Source organism: Martes martes, assembly GCF_963455335.1.
Source record: "Martes martes genome assembly, chromosome: 2".
NCBI lineage: Eukaryota > Metazoa > Chordata > Mammalia > Carnivora > Mustelidae > Martes > Martes martes.
The window spans coordinates 206,035,458-206,052,319 of NC_137889.1; the positions used below are offsets into that span (position 1 = coordinate 206,035,458).

The 16,862-nt window shown below is 40.9% G+C and overlaps 1 protein-coding gene across 2 annotated transcripts in view; it reads left to right on the forward strand.

Moving 5' to 3' along the window:
* The window catches only part of GPAT3 (glycerol-3-phosphate acyltransferase 3), a 91,177-nt gene that overhangs the window by 2,910 nt on the left and 71,405 nt on the right, over positions 1–16,862 (forward strand). The gene's annotated exons all lie outside the window — the stretch shown is intronic.

Genomic DNA, 16,862 nt, shown 5'->3' on the forward strand with positions numbered 1-16,862 from the left:
ACAACAATTAGCTCAAAATGGATCAAAGATGTCAATGTAAGGCCTGAGACTGTGAAATTGTTAGAAGAAGACATAGGGGAAAACTTCACGACATTGGATTTAGCAGTGATGTCTTGGATGACACCAAAGGCACAGACAACAAAGGAAAAAATACACAAATTGTACTTCATCAAATTAAAACCTTTGTCTGTCAAAGGTCATTATGGAGAGAGAGAAGAGGCAACCCGCAAAATGGGAGAAATATTTGTAAACCATGTATCTGATTAATCTCCTGAATATATATAAAGAACGACAACTGAATGACAGTAAAACAACCCAATTAAAAAAGGAGCAAAGGACATTTCTCCGAATAAGACATACAGATGGCCAATAAGCACACAGAAATATACTTGACACCACTAATCATTAGGGAATGGGGCGCCTAGGTGGCCCTGATCGTTAGGGAAATGCAAATCAAAACCACAGTGGAGATAGGGCTTCACACGCATCAGGATCGCAATGGTATAATAAAAAATATATTTGGTCTTTGTCCCTGCCACCAGGAACAGTGCTCCCAAAACTCTTAAGTCTCCAAAGTGATAGAAGTGTCTTTTGCTCTTGTGACTCTGCGGGTGGGAGAGCTAGATAACAAGGATGGGAGCTAGTTGCTGCAAATCTTGATTAGACTAGAATTTTAGCTCCATTCCTGACCTCTCAGGTAAGAGGGCCTAAAGATTAAGTTTAACCACCAATGGCCAATGATTTAATCAATCATGCGAAAGTAATGAAACCTCCATGACGGCTCCTTAAGGATGGGATTTCCCGGGACGCCTGGGTGGCTCAGTCGGTTAAGCGGTTAAGTGTCTGCCTTTGGCTCAGGTCATGATCCCAGGGTTCTGGGATGGAGTCCTTGTCGAGCAAGGAGCCTGCACTCCCCCTGCTTGTGCTCACTCTTTCCCGTCCTCTTTCTCTCTCTCTCTGACAAATAAATAAAATCTAAAAAAAAAAAAAAAAAAAAAAAAAAAAAAAAAAAAGGGAGAGAGCGCCGAATCCTAACCACTAGACCACCACAGAAAGAATGGGATTTCCCAGAACAAAAGCAAGCATCTGAGAAGTCTTATAGAATGTGTTGTCTCAGCTTCTCTTTCAGAAACTAATAAAAAAATTAAATTAGTTAACAAGGAAATGGGGAAAGGCAGAGAGGACAGTCAAAGAACTCTCCCAGTAAGTAGAAATCTTCAGATGGTTATTAAGAAATAAGGTAAATAAAGCAGACCTAGACGGGGTTGAAAAAAGTTCTTAATATAGCACTATTGAAGATTGGGTAGACCAAATGAACCCCTTTCTGGTTCCCCAAAATTAAAATGCTGCAAACAAGTTTGCTCTATTTACCCCAGTTTGGAGGAATTTAAAAAGCTGGAAGGCAAAGAGAAACTTGGCCTGGAATCACCTGGTGCAATAAATAAACGGGCAGGCAGATTAACCTAGATAAAGACTGACACATGGGCCAGGGTCCCTTCCCTTGGGACCCAAAGCAAGTTACCCAAAGGAATGGGTAAAATGGTCAGAGGATGAGGAAGAGAAGTTCCTGAGATTCCTGGACACAGGAGACGCATCCACTGTGGTAGCAACACCTGCTGGTGAAGCCCTAACAGGGGCTTCAGTCAGATTGAGGGATATAGAAATGTAAGAGTTGATAGAATTAAGGTGAAAGTTTGAGTGAAGATTATAACGCTTAAACAGGCTTTATGTGAAGAGGTTTTGTCTCCTTTATCTGAATGTTTTATGGGAATAGATGCTGTTAAAAACAAGACAACAAGCCTTAAGTGGCATCCCATCTGCAAAGCCCCCTCCCCAAACTGAGACTTAGCTTGGTTTCTGCTCTTCCAGAGACAGAATCTTCAGCTGGTGCCTCATCAGCACTAGTTAGGCCATCTGCCCGATAGACCCTTTCTATGCCCAAAAGGAAAGCAAACTTGCAAGTGCCAACCTGCTTTTTTGTCTAGTATAACTTCCTTGTTCCTGCTCCCTTCTACATATAAAAGTCTTTCATTCTGGGGGCACCTGGGTGGCTCAGTGGGTTAAGCGTCCGACTCTTGGTTTTGGCTCAGGTTATAATCTGGGGGTTCTGGGATCAAGCTCCACGTCAGACTCTGGACTCAGCACGGAGTCTGCTGGAGATTCGCTCTCTCCCTCTGCTCCTCCCTTACTCTCTCTTTCTCTCTGAAATAAATGAATAAAATCTTAAAAAAGAAAAGGCATTTTGTACAGCCCTTTCTATCTGCTAGATTGGATGCTGCCCGATTTATGAATCATTGAATAAAGCCAAAGAGATCTTTAACATTTACTCAGTTGAATTTTATTTTGTAACAATATTATAACTGACTGGGGAACGATTTTCCTACATAGCATGGGGCAACGGGCTCTGGTGGAGACCAGCAAGCAGTGCAGGAGATCAAAGCAGGAAGCCTGCTTCCGCCTCTCCCACTCCCCTTGCTTGTGTTCCCTCTCGTTGTCTCTCTCTGTCAAAAAAAAAAAAAAAAAAAAAAAAAAAAAAAGGCACCTGGGTGGCTCAGTTGGTTAAGCAACTCTCCACTCGCTCATGCTCTTTCCACTGTCTCTCTCTCGAATAAATAAATACAATGTTGTTGTTTTTTTTAAAGACACAGAAAACCAGGGCTCTTAATTCTTTTTTTTTTTCAATATTTTACTTATTTATTTGAGAGAAAGCATGAGAGGGGAGAAGGTCAGAGGGAAAAGCAGACTCCCCGTGGAGCTGGGAGCCCATTGTGGGACTTAATCCCGAGACTCCAGGACCATGACCTGAGCTGAAGGCAGTAACTTAACCAACTGAGCCACCCAGGCACCCAGGGCTCTTAATTCCTAAAAAAAAAACCAGAAGTATTCACCCAAAGCAGAACAGAGGAGATGGAAGTTTATTGGACACCCTGCAAGGGAACAGCACGCAGGACACAAAGACTGTCTGCCAGGAGTCAGTGGTGAGGGGCTGCAGTTAGCGGGGGAAGGTGAGGAAATATGGGAACGTATAGAATTTTCCTTTTACTTGGGCCCAATGGTCCGCTAAGGCTTAGAGCTGTGTTGAGGAGGGTTGCCTAACGGGCCGTTCGTTTCAGCCTGTGGGGGGCACTGTGGGCCCGTTTACGTCCTCAGACCCTCATTGCTCAAGCTAGTTGCCCGGAAGCACTCTTAGTGCTTAGTACTCTTGAACCAAAATTTGCTAAGACTTACTTGATACCATCAAATTGTCTGATGGTGAGACTGTTGTAATTCACAGTTCCATAAGAAATGAGTGCTGAAAAAAATAGTCACTAAATGGTATCTTTGCCAGTGTTATGGGTCAAAAATTTCCTCTTAGGTAGTTTCAATTATTATAACTGGTACTATGCTTGTTCATGAAACTGAGACATCATTTGGCCATTTTTATTTATTCTCTTGTAAATTACATCAATATAGATTTGCTCTTTTTCTATTGTTGTTTCTATCTTATTGATTTAAAAGAGTTTTGATATATTAAAAGAATTAAGTTTTCTCTGTCAAGTATTCAAAGTGTTTTTGCCAGTTTTTTTTAACTTCTGTGTTTAAGGTAATCATTTCTAATACAGAAATGTAAAACTTTGTATTTAAAACTTCCATTCATGGGGCGCCTGGGTGGCTCAGTGGTTTAAGCCTCTGCCTTCGGCTTGGGTCATGGTCTCAGGGTCCTGGGATCGAGCCCCGCATCAGGCTCTCTGCTCAGCAGAAGCCTGCTTCCCCCTCTCTCTGTCTGCCTCTCTGCCTAGCTCTGATTTCTCTCTGTCAAATAAATAAAATATTTAAAAAAAAAAAACTTCCATTTATGTTCTGTATCTTTCTAAGGTGTCAGGTTTAGGAACACTTCCCTGTTTTATGATTTAAAAACTTCTTTTTAAAGATTTCATTTATTTATTTGACAGAGATCACAGGTAGGCAGAGAGGTGGGGGGGGGAGGGGAAGCAGGCTGTGGGGCTCGATCCCAGGACCCTGAGATCATGACCTGAGCCGAAGGCAGCAGCTTAACCCACTGAGCCACGCAGGCACCCCTAAAAAACACTATTTTAAATAAGAGGCTATTACTAATTGGGATTAATGGACTAATGGGTGAATGGATCCATGCTAGAGATTGTTTACCAAAAGTCTAAATGCTGGATTCACACAAACAATAGAGTTGTTTTTAAAAGGTTTTTAAAAAGATAATTGGTACCTTTCTTCACTGAAAGGATCTAGCGCTCCTTGGGAAAAAGGCTGATATCAAGGACTGACACAGAGAAAATACAAGATGAGCCTGAAACTTTTTTTTTAATTCCAGAAAGTAAAGATGGGCTTAAAGAATGACGTAAATAGTCAAGTTGACATAAGAATCAATTAGAAGAAGGTGAAACTGACCAAATCTGAGGCAATTTAAGTATCAAAATCATGATAGTCATGGATTATGTCCCATTAAATAAAATAAGAATCTTGGAATCCATACTGATAAATTAACAAACAATTGGCATCAGAGAAAGCTCTTTTACTTTCAGTAGAATACGAACTAATAAATATAGATGAAATCATGAAATTAGAAAATCTCTTTTGAAACTGTCATCATCATCATCATCATCATCAATATAGGCAACAGATACTACAACTGGTGGGTAAAGTTTGAGTAACAGGCTGTTAATATAGTCTCCAAGTATCTTCCCAAAAGATGTTTGTGAATGACAGGAGGAAAAGTAATTTTACAAACGCCACCTTAACCAATGAAAGTTAACATTACCAGTAAAGAGACAAATCAAGATCGGATGCTTCCTGATAGGATGCTCTGAGAATAGAACACCATATCCGTGATATTCTTGCTAAAAGAGCATCACCTGAATTTTATCACAAAGAAACACCAAACTCAAATTGAGGAACACTTTGCAGAATAACTGACCTGTACTCTTCATAAAGGTCAACGTTATGAAGCCCAAAGACTAAGAAATCGCTCTAGATTCAAGAAAACTAAGGAAACTGGACAACTAAGTGCTATAAGGAATAACTCATAATGACAGAGACAAATACTTCAAACAATATTGAAGTATTGAAAAATTGCTTTACGGGATTTTTACTTTCCTTTATCTATAATTAGCATACTATAACTCAGGAAAACCTGAAAAATGGAGAGACTTTGGAATCTCTATTTTAAGAACTCTTTAAAAAATTTACAGGGGTGCTTGGGTGGCTGTGTACATTAAGTTCCGATTCTTAGTTTTGGTCAGGTCATGATCTCATGGGTTGTGGGATGGAGCCCCGAGTTGGGCTTCAAGTTCTGTGGGAAGTCTGCTCGAGATTCTCTCCCCATGCCCCTTCCCTGACTCGTGCGCATGCGCATATGCATGCCTCTCTTTCTCTCAAATAATCTTAAAACAAAGTTACAAACAGGCCTCCTCCAGTTACCCAAATTGTAAATCTTTGAACATGTTTGAAATATTTTTTGTAATAGTTTGTAAATTTTCTGTTCACACTAAAACTTCTCTGCCATGCTCTAAAATTTGCCATAGTTTTTCCAACAGGGTGAATTCCTTTAATATAGTCTATTAATGATAATTTTTAAAAACACCCCGTTTTACAGGTGAAATGCTTAAGGAACTATGAAAGACATTTTCAGAAATGTCATTGTGCATATCATTCCCAAAACTTTAAGAATACAATATGAGACGATCTAGTACAAGAGCAGAACAGTTAGAATTTCCTAAAAAGCATAATCTTCCTTCATTCAAAGTTTTACTCCATCATCGCCATCGTCATCATCACCATCATAATACAATCCCTACCTCAAAATCCCCATAAACTTTCACCACATGAAACATTTATGGTACGTTCTCATGAAGATTGGCTTGACTCCTATGTGACAGATTCCTCCCTGCTACATTTCTAATATTGCCAAGTGTTTTCAAAATACCATTTTCATAGTATATGTCCAACATGTAGGAGATACATTTCCAAAACAAGTATTACTAGGCATATTCCTCCTTCATGTACTACCATAAGATATAAGAAGAGACACCAGAAGAAGTCAGCTTTAGAACATACTACAAAGGAACATTTTGGACCTTATATAGGTTTCCTAAACTCCAATGCATACTCTTGTGGGAATGTGCTTCCCAGCTGTACTAGTTTTCTAGGGCTACCGTATCAAAAAACCACAGACCTGGTGGCTTAAATGATAGAAATTTATTTCTCACAGTTCTGGAGGCTAGAAGTCCAAGATCAAGGTGCCAGCATGATTGCTTTTTTTCTGAGGCCTTTTCCCTTGAGTTTGCAGAGGGCTTCTTCTCATTGTGTCTTCACATGGTCTTCCCTCTACGCACGAGCATCCTTGGTATCTTCTTGTATATCCAAATGTCCTCTTCTTATGAAGACATCAGTCACTTGGATTAGGGCCCACCCTAATGACTTCATTTTAACTTAATTACTTCTTTAAAGATCCTACCTGCAAATATAGTCACAGTCTGAGGCACTGTTGGTTAGGACTTCAACATAAGAATTTTGGGTGGATGCAATTCATGTCATCGGCCTGATGTGTTTGGGATCCCAGATATCTGGCTCCACTGGAGATCTGATCCTGAGATTCATTAAGTGGTTTCCATAAGCAGACTTCCAAAAATAGAAATCTTTCTCCAAACAATCTATATATCAACAAGATGTCATTGGGTATTGTCATAGATAAACAAAGCTGGACAAAGCTTTTACTTAGTAACTAGTGCCATAGGGGAAAGAATTGAGCTCCATTCTAATTTGTGCAGAGGTGATAGGGTGTTTTAAAGGGAGAAGGAGGGGATGCCTGGGTGGCTCAGTTGGCTGGGCAGCTGACTCTTGGTTTCAGCTCAGGTCATGGTTGCATGGGTCGTGAGATCCAGCACTGTGTTGGGCTCTGCACTTGGCTGGTAGTCTGCTTGGAGGTTCTCTCCCTCTACTCCTCCCCCGACTTTTTTTTCTCTCTCTCTCAAATAAATAAATAAATAAATAAATAAATAAATAAATATTTTTTTAAAGAGAGATTGAGAGTATAAGGAGGGGCAGCAACTATAGGTTTGAGCAGAGTCAGGGAAGTGAAAAATTACATAAAAAGGGTAAAAGTTTTGGTCAACATAGATGTGATTAGACCATCTGTTTCTGTTAACTAGCACTTATTAGAATTAAGCTCCCTCCCTCCCCCAAAAGTTCTAGGAGGCAAAGACCCTATCCTTCCTGATGATTACATTTTTGGGTCCTTGAGAAAGACACTCCTGGTTATAGGAAATACAAATACATCTCAAAGGGATGCAGAAAGGATTTATAATTATAAGTCCTTTTTAGTAAATGCTCTAAGAAAGGAACATCAGGGCCTATCATTAGGTATTGGCTGAAACAAACAGCAAGTTTTTTTGGCAGTCTTGAGCTTTTCCAGGGGGCAGGCAGGGGGAGGGGGCTGTTCGTCATCCAGGAACCTGGCCTTAGTCTGCTAGGAACCATGCTAGAGTTTGGTCAAGCTTCTTAGTGCATGGGTTTGGATTGGAGCCATTTGCGCTAAGAGTTTTTGTTTGTTTGAAAATTTTTTAAAATTTATTTATTTAAGAGAGAGAGAAGGCATGTGCATGGGAGCAGGGGAGGGGGTAGGGCAGGGGGAGGGGGCAGGGCAGAGGGAGGGGCAAGCTGACATGGGGCTCAATTTCACAATGCCGAGATCATCACCTGACACAAAACCAAAAGCTGGCCATCCAACCAACTGAGTTTCCCAGGGGCCCCAATGCCAAGAATTTTTATAGTCCTTGGTATCAACATCTTTCTCCCATGATCTTTGGATAAAGATCCGTGGTCTAACAATGAACTTTAAAATTCCTAAATATCATTCTGAAATAATAGAAGTGACTACAATTCTTTCCAACCATTGGGCTTTCCAACTATTGGATTAACTGACCCTGGAACGTTCTAGAATATTATCAGCCCCGGTACATCTACATGCCTTAATTGGAAACCAGGCCTCTAATAACTACTTGTTATTACTGTTACTTTTCAGGGCCTTAAAGAAACCCAAGAGACATCAAGAATAGAAAAGAGACGTGGGGGAGGGTCCCTGGGTGGCTCAGTTGGTTAAGCAGCTGACCTGTGACCTCAACTCAGGTCTTGATCTCAGGGTCTTGAGGTCGAGCCCTGCATTGAGCTCCACAGCTGGGTGTGGAGCCAACTAACAACAACAACAAAAACAAAAGAAAACAGAGAAAAGAGACATGGGACCGATATCGGAAGCTGTCATCTATTATTTTCTCACAAAGCCATATAAAAACCCTCACTTGATTGTTTAACTCCATTCAGGGCACATGTCCTCCACAATCAGACCAACTAAAGGAAGACAGCAACTGATATCTTCAAGTTACCTTAAACTGCACATTTATGTTTCCTTGATGAGAATCCCTGGGACATTTCTTCCTGTACTTACCTCATCAAAACACAGCGTGTACCCTGGACATGATTCTGGTGAGCAGGATTTACAGGCTCAGCCCCCAAGGTTTGCTTTAGCTCCAGGAAGCCCCCTAGCAGCCATCGTCTAACTGATCACGCAGGGGTGTAAAGCCCTGGCCATTTTGGCCCAAAGAGGGACAGGACTGATGGGTCCTGTATGTCCCCGAGCTCCCTGTGGGTTTGGCTGAGGCTTTCCAGGTCTGTGTGACAGTTTGTTTTCATCTTCTGCCTAATCCTCCTCCCACCCACCTCCCAGGTGTTCATTCCTAATAAACGCCCCATAGGCAAAATTCCATCCCAGTGTTGTTGGCTTTCAGAAAACTCAGCATGCACCAGTAGTCATTGGGACTTTCCAAAATTCAAAACAAGCCCACCTGTTGCTCATATTTTATTGGGAAGATAAATTACCAGGAGCAGTCTGAGACCCTGCATGTCTGGTTTCTACAAGGCTTTTTGTTTGACCTGACTGCAAGCTCTTGAACAAAAACTTGTGATATGTAATTTAACCCTGACTCTGACCCAAACTGGATAATCCCAGGTTGACTAAAGAATTGAATATAAAATTCAGTTCGAAATATTTCTTATGGTATTTGTGATTGTCATCGATGTTTTTGTCTTTCCCCATTGTCTGATATACAGGTGTTTAAGTGTCGCTCTGCAGCCATTATCTCAAGGCTAAGTCTAACTAAAAATACCATGTCAAAAACAGCCTTTATGGACAACCCAGTTCCTTTGGGAGCTGACATTAATCAAAAGGGGGGAACTGAAAGTTTCTGATGAAAATGATGCAGTCCTGGTTTAATTAAGATAGAGGTATCAACAGCAGAACAAATGTAGATGTGAAACAGTATCACTAGGGTTTTCGTGCCTTTCCAGAACAATGGTCTCAAGGTGTGGTTCCCGGAGGAAGAGCAGCTGAGAAGCTGTTAGATACGCCCCAACCCTGTGCAATGAGCAGTTCAGCACAGCACTCTGGTTTTGCTACTGCCTGCTAACATTGGAGAACCGTGGTTGAAGGGAATCTGCAAGTAATGGAAATTGTTTGCCCCCAGGACCCAGCAGCAGGCTCCAGGGCAGACTATGGGATGGGCCCTCAGCACTAACTTCAGTCATTCAGATGACTCAAGTGAAAGAAAACAGAGCCCACTATTCCTAGACTTTTCCCCTCCCATCTAATCACCTCCTTTAACATTTTTTTTTTTTACCTTTGATTGTAAATGTTAGGGTCCGTGATCAAAAGAACGAGACTGATACAAAGCAAAGGTCAAGCAAAGCTTTATTTTGTGCTAGCACCGAGAATCAAACTGATGGGTCGAGGCCGTCCCTGATGGAGAGAGCGACCCCTCCCAGCCTCACAGACTAACTTATATAGAGCAAAGGCCATGTGGTTGAGCCTGGCCACACACAGGTGGCCAATGAGATGGTAACACACGGAGAAAGTTGCACAGTCATGCTAGGTCACACACGGTTGGCCAGTTGAATTACAATTCACCCTATAGTAGCTACTTGAACTAGCCTATCACCTTGGTCAGAATTGGTGCCCAAAAGGTGGGGCCCACATTCTTTGGTAGTTAGGGAGATAGTATGTGCGCTTTACTGATTGGATGTCTCCACCTGACCTGACCTGTCCTTGTATTTGGGCTCTGTTATCAGGGACTGCTCGACCATATTTTACTGGTTTCCCAGACTTGCTTCTAAGTATGTTCCTCAGAGTGGGGGTGGGGGGGCAGGGTCAGTTTAACTTTTACTGCATAAACAACAAAATCACTGTTTAACCGAGATGGAGTCACTCTGGCTAAATAGGCCCTTATAGTAAACACAAGTAAACTCCTAATACACTACTCATGTAAAAGGTCTCTGAATGGTTCTGTGACATGACCCAAGCAAAGCCAGTTTCTAAATTAATTTTTCTGAAATTAATATTTTGAGACTGGGAGAGCTAATATTGGAGGCTGGGATTGCCAGGCTGAGGACATAACCTGGACCAGCAGGCAGCCCGTCCACTGGTGAGTCCAACATATTTGACGCCTGGAACAAGTGTGGGTTTTTTTTGACATTCTTTCCTCCACACAACAAAATTATTTTCAGTAATAATCATGAAATAAAATGAATCATAAAATAAAGGCCAGAAAAGAAATGCAAACATTGAAACTTTTCTTTTATTGAAGACTTTGTATAATTATGTCAGGAAAAATGAGTAAACAAATAAATATTTGAGTAAAAAAAAGGACAGAAATAAGGGATTAATAATTATTATCATTAATAATATTGACATATGTTTTTGAAATGGGGGAAACTCATATCTACACATTGGTCTATGTTGTAATCGACAGCAACGCCACAGTGTTTCTTCCAGAGAAAGAAACACGTGGTGAGGTCTAGTTCATTCTGAGTTTGGAATTCCAGTGAAAATAAGAGAAAAGGGTTTATGCTCCCTGCACTGTAACAATTTTGTGAATAATATTGCATATAGACCTCGTTCTTAAATATCAGAATAAAGAAGATAACAATCAAAATAAGGAAAGCGCTTCAACTGCTCTGTTAGACTGGCGTTCGTCGGAGATTTGACTCTTGAGAGGCGTATGCTTGCTCACTTAAACTGGGGTCCAGTGGGGGCGGCTGGGCTCAGCCTCCGGCTCAGCTTCTGCTCAGGTTGTGATCTCAGGGTTGTGAGGCTGAGCCCAGCATTGGGCTCCGCGCTCAGTACAGAGTCTGCTTGGAATTCTCTCTCCCTCTGCCCCTCGACCCCATTTTCTCTCTCTCTCTCTGACAAATACATCTTAAAAAAAATGGGACCCAATAATATTCATTTCTATATAGTAGTTGTGGCATTTTAAATGGGTGGGTTAACACAAATTCAAATCATTTCAAGGAAAAAACACATTTTTTTTACCTTTTTACTTGCATTTTTAAATTTATTTTTATTTTTATAAATATTTTTTATTTAAATTAAATTAAATTAACATATAATGTATTATTGTTTTCAGAGGTACAGGTCTATGATTTGTCAGCCCTATATAATACCCAGTTTTCATTACATTACACGCCCTTCTTAATGTCCATCACCTAGTTACTCTGTCCCTCTACCTCCCTCCCCTCCAGGATGCTCAGTTTGTTTCCTGAGATTAATAGTCTCTACGGTTTATCTCTTTCTCTGGTTTCATCTTGTTTTATTTTTTCCTAACTTCCCCTATGATCCTCTGTTTTGTTTCTTAAATTCCACACATCAGTGAGATCATATGATAACTGTCTTTCTCTGATTGACTTATTTTGCTTAGCATAATACCCTCTAGTTCCATCCACATCATTGCAAATAGCTAGATTTCATTTTTGATGGCTGTGTGATATTCCATTGTGTATCTATATATCTATATAGCTACATATATAGATATATATATTACATCTTCTTTATTCATTCATCTGTCTGTGAATTTCTGGTCTTGTTCCATAGTTTGGCTATTGTAGACATTGCTGTTATACACATTGGTGTGCAGGTGCCCCTTTGGATCATGACATTTGTATCTTTGGGGTAAAGACCCAGTAGTGCGATTGTTGGGTCATAGTGTAGCTCTATTTTCAATTTTTTGAGGAACCTCCATGCTGTTTTCCAGAGTGGCTGCATGAGCTTGAGTTCCCACCAACAGTGTACAAGTGTTCCCCTTTCTCCAAATCCTTGCCTACACCTGTTGTTTTTTGTGTTGTTAATTTTAGCCATTCTGACAGGTGTGAGGTGGTATCTCATTGTGGTTTTGATTTGTATTTCCCTGATGATGAGTAATGTTGACCATCTTTTCATGTGTCTGTTGGCCATCTGGATGTCTTTTTTGGAGAAATGTCTGTTTCTGTCCTCTGCCCATTTCTTGACTGGATTTTTTGTTTTTTTGGGTGTTGAGTTTGATAAGTTCTTTATAGATTTTGGATACTAGCCCTTTATCTGATATGTTATTTACAAATATCTTCTCCCATTCTGTCGGTTGTCTTGGTTTTCTTGACTGTTTCTTTTCTGTACAAAGCTTTTTATCTTGATGAAGTCCCAATAGTTCATTTTTGCCCTTGTTTCCCTTGCCTTTGGTGATGTGTCTAGCAAGAAGTTGTTGCAGCCGAACTCAAAGAGATTGATGCCTGTGTTCTCCTGTAGGATTTTGATGGATTCCTGTCTCACTTTTAGGGCTTTCATCCATTTTGGGTCTGCTCTTGTGTGTGGTGTAAGAAAATGGTCCGGCTTTATTCTTCTGCATGTGGCTGTCCAATTTTCCCAGCACCATTTGTTGAAGAGGCCATCTTTTTTCCATTGGATATTCTTTCCTGCTTTGTCGAAGATTAGTTGACCATAGAGTTGAGGGTCCATTTCTGGGTTCTCTATTCTGTTCCATTGATCTATGTGTCTGCTTTTTTAAAAAAAAAGATTTTATTTATTTATTTGACAGAGAGAGATCACAAGTAGGCAGAGAGGCAGGCAGAGGGAGAGGGGGAAGTAGACTCCCTGCTGAGCAGAGAGCCTGATGTGGGGCTCGATCCCAGGACCCTGAGACCATGATCTGAGCTGAAGGCAGAGGCTTAATCCTCTGAGCCACCCAGGTGCCCCATGTGTCCATTTTTGTGCCAGTACAGTACTGTCTTGATGATTACAGCTTTGTAATGAGCTTGAAGTCCAGAATTGTGACGCCACCAGGTTTGTTTTTCTTTTTCAATATCCCAGTGGCTATTCGGGGTCTTTTCTGGTTCCATATAAATTTTAGGATTGTTTGTTCCAGCTCTGTGAAAAAAGCTGATCATATTTTGATAAGAATTGCATTGAATATGTAGATTGTTCTAGGTAGCATAGACATTTTAACAATATTTGTTCTTCTAATTCAAAAGCATGGAACTTTTCTCCATTTCTTTGTGTCTTCCTCAATTTCTTTTATGAGTGTTCTACAGTTTTCTGAGTACAGATCCTTTGCCTCTTTGGTTAATCTAAGATAAGATAAGATATCTACTCACTTGGTATTTTATGGTTTTTAGGTGCAATTGTAAATGGGATCAACTCCTTTCTTCTCTCTCATTGCTAATGTATAGGAATGCAACTGACTTCGGTGCATTGATTTTATATTCTGTCACTTTGCTGAATTCCTATATGAATTCTAGTTATCTACTTAAAGTAGATATTCAATAGTTGTGAATTCATGAATATGAGGATAATATAAAGCAGGATTCCTATTCTCCAAGAATTTAGAATCTTATTAAGGAAAGAAAAAAAAATCCAAGAAATATTTACTATGCCCAGCCATCAAAAATTAAGAACCAGGGGTGTCTGGGTGGCTCTGTCAGTTAAGCATCTGCCTTCAGCTCAGGTCATGATCTCAGGGTCCTGGAATCGAAACCCCCCATGGGTTCCCTACTCAGCGGGGAGTCTGCTTCTCCCTCTGCCTCTCCCCTGAAGCTTGTGCTGTCTCGCTTGCTCACATATTTCCTAAAATAGCTGACTTCTTTGCTGTAAATAAATCTAACCCACTTAATCTTCCACTGTCTTTTCTCCACTCCTCACCAAGACCATGCTTTCATTACCGAACTTCACTTTCTTGTATTTCTGTCTTAGTCTCTTTGGGCTGCTAACAAAAGCAGCCATAAACTAGATGGCTTATTCACAGTAAACATTTCTTTTTCTCAGTTCTGGAGGTTGGTGCTGGCAGAGTCAGTGTTTGATGAAGGCTCCTTCTCACAGTTACCCTGTGGCAGCTGGCTTTCTGGGGTCTCTTGTATGGATGCAAGGCCCAGTCTCGAAAGAGGCTGTATGGAGGGGTTGTTCTGAATGAAAGTCCACTGGAGAAAAGCAAGAGTTCAGCATGATGGTTTCTCATCTGGCTGAGTGGCTGTGGTAGTTGATTTCTTATGTGGGAGATGTGGTGTATATTTTTTCCTGTTGGGACCTACGACTATTGATTTTTCCTGTCGACCGTTCCTCTGTTGAGGTGTGTAATTAGTTGACAAATCTTGGTGTAACTGATGTCGAGTGTCATGGTGTGAGAGCTGCCCCTTCTGGCCTCCTGACTCCATTTTAGGGAGGTTTCCTTTATCAATTTTCCCTGGAATCCATCACTCCACTGGGAGTCAGTTGCTTCCGTGGTGGGAAAGGTTTCTTGACTTTATTTATACTTATAGCTTATGCAACAGCAAAGGAGGCTTGCCCTTGGGGAGGCCAATTTTAAGAATTGCTTGCAGGAGATCAAGAGCTTTTGCATCAGTGCCAAGGACCCAGAGTCTGTATCTTCTACTAGGAGAGACAGAAATGAGGAATAGGACTGCGTTTGGTGCAACCACATCCATGCTGGATTGTTGATATCTAACATAAGGCTGTAAGACCCAATAAGCTAAAATATGCTGATGCTTTCTTCAAAATGACTGCTCCAATAGCATAGTGGAAAGTGGATTAGAAGGGGCAAAAGTAGTTTCATCCTAGGTTATGCTGTATTTACGCACCTTCTTAGTCAATTTCTTCACACGCCACGGACCATTCTATTCATCTTTAAACCTCTAAGATTTATCATAATATCTGGCTTATAAGTAGTTTGACCTCCATATTTGCTTATTGAATGAAGGAACTTTTTCACTAGGAGTTACTAAAAACGTCAATACAGAGAGAATGGAACAAGATACCCCTGGATTGCCAGAATTTGGAAATAAGAATATCCTTTGAGGATGAAAATAATGTATACATTTATTTCATATATATTTAATAAATGTATATAACTTATACATTTGTTGCTCATCACTTTTTGTTTTTGAAGAAATTACTTATTCCAACTTGTCTCTATTTTTTTTGAGAGGGAGGTAGAGAGAGAGAGAGAGAGAGAAGGGGCAGAGGGAGAGGGAGAGAGAGAATCTTAAGCAGGCTTCACACTCAGTGCAGAGCCCAAAACAGAACCCAGCATGGGGTTTGATTGCACAACCCTGAGATCATGACCTGAGCCGAATTCAAGAGTTGGACACTTAACTGACTGAGCCATCCAGATGCTCCTATCCTCACTTTTTTCAAAAAATGATTTAAGAGGATGCATGAAACTATGCATAATGAATCATTTGTGGCAAAAAAAAAAAAAAAATCAGGAAGACCTGGTAAATGTGTTGCAGAAGAGATGTGAGGAACACCCATGAAAGTGACTAGCATAAATTTCCCAGATGAGTGACAAAAATGACTAACAGGAAAAGAACCATGACTTCACTGACTATCGAGAAACTTATTTGATGTAGGAAGCTGAGAGTCCAAGTAGAATAAGGAGAAAGAGAGAAACCAGACAGGCTGACTTGAGTGGTTATCACATAACATGGCCGGAAGAGGCGCTGGAGGGTGGCAACTCGTCTTTTAGCCACTCAGCAGCAGTGCTGCTCCAGGGCTCACTTGGCCGTGGATGAAAGAACCCTCAACACTGTACAGCTGTCTTGCTCTCATTTCTTTTGATTCTGAATTTGGCCTTTCAACCCTTTTACACAGTGAAGGAGGAAGTACTATATTTTGAACATGTTCTGGCTACTAGAAAAATATACACAGCCCCATATATATGGCACTAGGCTTTCTGATTCATAGCTCAGTCTCCTGTGAATTTGATGTTATGAACTGGCCACAAAAGCTTGATCTAAAACCAAATTTTAGGGGTGCCTGGGTGGCTCAGTGGGTTAAAGCCTCTGCCGTCGGCTCAGGTCATGATCCCAGGGTCCTGGGATCGAGCCCCGCATAGGGCTCTCTGCTCAGCAGGGAGCCTGCTTCCCCCTCTCTCTCTGCCTGCCTCTCTGCCTACTTGTGATCTCTGTCTGTCAAATAAAACCAAATTTTAGATCTTAAAACCAAGGGCCATTTTAGCTATCTCAAATGGAGATGATCACACTGAAGGAGAGGTGGGTCTGCATTTTGATGTTCTGTCTCACTCTCTCTAACCTCATTGGAAATTTATAAGAAGAACCTGCCTCCTCAGGGTAGCTCATTCCAGGCAATCTTGCAGAATCTCATTTGCATTTGGCTTTAGGAGTGCTGGGGAGACTGGGTCATGGTATTTTCCAGACAGGAGTTGCAAAGATTGTGCCCCTGACACACTTTTGTAAATGCAGGTCAGTAGGAAAGTTTGCGGTTGAGACCTTAGTCAACAGCGGGCACGCTGATGTTTTCCTTAATTCATTCAACACATATAGTATAGGTGAACCATTTAGTTTTTAAGGTCTTTAATGACAGAGTCATAGGTTGAGATTTTCCTGGTTCCAAAGAACATTTCCTTCAGATTTAAGTTCACCAGCCTCAGAACCATGTCAACATCTTCCTGGGATGCTCAACCCAGAGAATTCTCAGATCTCTGAGATCTCTGTTTGTATACTCTAATTTAAGAAATGCTGAGTTAAAGAGTTGATGGTCACTGCTT